A 4,566-nucleotide genomic window follows, 5' to 3' on the forward strand; every position below is an offset into this window, starting at 1 on the left:
AGAGTTTCGGGACGACGCGTTTGCGTCATCCCAGGTACAGGGGTCTGTACCTGTTGTAATCTCAACAGTTCCGCCTGTTGAGAGCCTTGCTGATTCAGCAAGGCTACTTTTTCCTTCATCTCGTCAAGTTCATGTTGTATGAACTTGGCGACGGTTGAATGGAGGGCATCTCTGCCTAAGTTGGACAGCAATGCCAGGATTGCATCGTTTCCTACGGTCGAACTCATTCGTTCAACCGCACTCCTTTCTATATCACTTAGAAAGGAGTAGCTTTCAGGGGAAACGTGATGCGTATTCCCACTACCATCTAACATGTCCATGTTAAATGTGGGAAATGTGTTCTTTGGACGGACCACAAAGTGCTACCAGCTGTATCGGGGCACTGCGACTTGTACTGTTTCAGTACAAGTCCACTTCACACTGCTATAGTTGTGAGTGGTGCCTTTCGTTAGGTGACGTACACTGTACGTGCAGGGGAAGACTTCCCTTAAGACAAGTTAACTTAAGAGGGTAAAATGGAAGCTGTATTAATATAGTTAAGTGTCTCTTAATTTATCTTTGTAAATGCTGACTTAACTATAACCTAATACTAAACATGTAAATGAATTCTTATATCTATCTTATCTTGTAACTCTCTTTGATTACTTCTACAGCTGATTAGTCTGCGGAATAAATAGACATAATGGTCTATACCTATTTATGGATAATAATTCAGGACATTACTATATAAAGTAATATCCTCCAAACATTATCTACCTTTTAGATAATATTTTAATTAACAACCTTTAATTGTTGATTTCATGTAACGATACACCCCGTTACACTTAGACTACTTAGCTACTTAGAACCTTTCTCTGCACAACATGTACGATAAGTTGTCGAGGTGCTGCACCTTCACTGTAATCAGTGTAGGTTGACTTGTACTGTTATCAGTAGTAGTGAGAGGTGCCCCGTTGCACCTGGCAAACTTCATTGTCCGTTCAACGGCCTACGCACGTTCCATCCAACAAGTACATGAAGGATGAAGAAGGAAAAAGCTTTTTAAGACCCTCAACAAGGCTATCACGCAACGTGAAAGGTCTACTCATATCAGTGACCTCGAATAGGGAGCGATCTCGATAGCCGAGTTCATAAAACATGATCTCGACGGGGCCTAGGAGAAACAGCCTTGCTTCGCCAGCCAGCTCTCAACAGGCGTAGGTGTTGGGAGAACAGGGTGCTCAAGACCTGAAACTGTTGACACAGCAGCATTTACATGTCACGTCGACCCGAAAGCTAAAACATAGAAATTCCTAAATTGAAGGCAGTCGAAGGCACCTCCCTTTCGGGAAGGTTCGTCTAAGTAGTTGACGCCATTGAAGCTCGCCGCATAAATGATGATGCTTCGAAAGTGAAATTTGGCATGTCTAACTTAGCCGGACGTGCCAAATTTCGGGCCTAAGGGCTTTAGTTTTACGAACCATTGTTTTGTGGGTCGTATGATGTCTTAATGACCCGGCTTAACTTACCTGTTCCGGTTTGAGCTAGCGTCGCTCAACCATGCGATCTTAGTAGCACAACAGGAGACTTCAGGCTTAATTAAGCATTTGTTCACTTTAGAGCTAATCTTCCTTCGAGACAACATCAAAAACAGATGTCGCGGATCCGACGCTGTTGCGAAATCGCAACGGCGAGAAGGATCGTAAAAGAACGGTCGGGGTTCAGTAGGTGCGTAGCGCCGTACTGATCCACAATCTTCAAAACAATTTGCAGATCTTTTAGCAAAAGTTGCTCCTAATACACAGCATTGTGTGTAACTGCCTTGATTATGAGGTTGACAGCATAACTGTGATATTATAGTGGCATTTAAATTGCTCCTAATGCCTCTAGTTGATTGTGGGGCGTTGGACAGTTTTATCCGACACCAATCGCTAGAAAATCGCAAAAGTAAATTTATTGAGCGCGATATTCCTCTGATGAGGTGACAGTACGCCTAACAACAGGCGCATCCATAATAGTAAGAAATTGTGTAGCTGGTATCTAATACACGTCTAAGGGTAAACACTACGATAATGATTGCATGGTATTGAATTTGAATAAGAAATCTAATGTAATCCTTATATGTCATAGCTCAGACAGCACAAGTAACGTATGATTAGCTGCATTAAGCCGTGACGATGTCTGCTTCTCGTTGAGCAGAGCGTCATCAAATGAACGTCTTGGTACGTCCTCAAGCGTGTGGATGTCCTACGAGTGAGTGCGATGGCCTCACTTGTGGTTCGGTCGTTTGCATGACTGCATAAGACCTCAGTGTGAATACCTCAAACACTGTGGAGGTAGAAGGCTGTGCAAAAGCAGAGGCACCGTCGAAACTCCATCACTGCGACGTGGAGAAGTTACCGACGGCTGTGCCTTAGGCACAGACAGCGCCGAAGTTCGACCACTCGGATAAGTCGAGTGGAATGAAACAAGGGTGCTTGCTTGAAAAGCAACATCTAAGAAAATTTCTAATGGCTATTTATAAGAGACAGTCCAAGATCGACTGGAGAGCCGATCGTAGAGGATTTTGCTGTGGTAGCGCAACCACAGCTTGAGGCAGTTGGGTAGGATACTCCCCAGACAAAACATCGAGGAATAGCTAGACAAGAATTTACGGGAATAAGTCTTTCGAAACATGAGGCCAAAGTTCCTCATACACCTTTGTAAATAAGTTTCAAAGAGGAAACTGAGGCATTAAATGTCTTAATAACAAAAATCAAGTGTAGGCGCTTACACTCTTGATCTGTAGGCGCCTCCGTAGTTAAATTCGAAGATAACTCAATTGCCAACGCTAGGGCTGAGACGGTTCTTGCGTGATCTGTGTAGTGGCAAAGTAAAGCAGATCTGCGTACTTGCCACAGAGGACGAATACGTAACCGATATTTGGTCAGCGGTAATTTTTGCAGAGAACGAACGGGTTCTCAGCAGCTCATCGATGGACGAAAGTGTCCTCGATGTGAAGACTCGGATTGAAAGATACACTACTCAATCCTCGGAGTCACTTAAGTCAAATTCTTTTTACAAGGATTTGATTGAATTCAGGGATGTATCCCCTGAAGTAGTTTCATGCCAGTTGCCTAAGAATTCAGACGCGCTTCTTTGGGGCGCGACAGGCGAAGCGATCTCTGCAAGAGTATGTGCAAAGGCGCTCGTCATGAGATCAAGCTCCAACCGGGCTCGAAGTACTGTGTCATGAAGCAGTGACCACTGCCTCGTGAACAAGTACTTGCGATCGATGAATTCGTTATCGATCGAGTAAAAGCGGGTCATGTAAGGGAGGGAATCTTCCCGCATAGCTATCCGAACTTCTGTGTGTGAAAGGCGGATAGTGCACGCATTCAATAAGCTGAAAACTGCAACGGTACTGGCTTAAACGCCGATCCCTAAAAAGACTTAATCATGGATGGTATATATAAAAGTACCATCTTTTTGTCTATGGATCTAATGGATGAATTTTCTCAGATCCTTATGCGTAAACGGGACATGCTGTACACAGCAGTGAGCATTCCCACTGGGAGCTCTAGGAATGGCTAGTAATGCCACATGGGCTTAGTAACGCCTTTGCAACATTCAACAGATGCGCAACGAATCTGTTTACACTGGTGCGAGAACTCGCACCGAGTTATTTTGACGATGTATTCGTCCATAAGTGGGCTATGGGCGATTAGACGGACGTAAAGGTTCATAAAACTCACATTCGTCATATGCGAAAGCATTTGTTGTACGCAAATCTCAAGAAGTGTATATTCGCTGCAAGCAAAATACCACTTCTTGTGTGCATCGTCGGCAAACACGGCGTGCGCCCTGATCCCGAAAAGATCAAGGCGATCACCGACTGGCCAGTTCCAGTCGATGTCAAGGGACTTAGAAAGTTCCTTGGGCTGGCGGCGTACTTGCTCAAGTACTCTCGCAACTATGCAGAGATGACAGTACATCTCTCTCGTCTCTTCAAAAAAGACAAGAAATGGTTATGGAACGCTGATTGTCAGCGTTCGTTTGAAGGTATCAAGCAAAGCTTGATGCAATCGCCCATATTGGCGATTGCAGATCAAGACAGACCATTCCATGTGGTCTGTGACGCCAGCGATTTCGTAATCGGCTGTGCGTTAATGCAATACGATACAGACGTCGCGAACCGCGCCGTCTGTTACCAATCGCCCAGCTGCAACCAGCTGAACGCAATTACCCAGTGCATGACAAGGAAATCCTTGCCATAAAATGCTAACTTAACTCAATTTACGGTCTATTTCCTCGGAGAAAGACCGCTACTCATATATACGGAGCATGCGTCATTACGCTCGGCTGTAAACAGCCCTCACCATTCGCAAAGAATGGCAAGGTGGCTATCCTTCTTTGCGGAATATGATTTCTCCGTGAAATACATGTCAGGACGACTTAACGTCGTTGCTGATGCGACATAACGCCGACCCGATTTCGAGCCGGCTGCGCACTCCAACAGAAGAAATAATCCCACTGTTATAACACTCCTTGCAAGTGTTCCGTCATCAACTTTTTTAATGACATAAAGAAAGCCTAAACATAAGATAA

Source organism: Bremia lactucae, linkage group LG15 (assembly GCF_004359215.1).
Source record: "Bremia lactucae strain SF5 linkage group LG15, whole genome shotgun sequence".
Taxonomy (NCBI): domain Eukaryota; phylum Oomycota; class Peronosporomycetes; order Peronosporales; family Peronosporaceae; genus Bremia; species Bremia lactucae.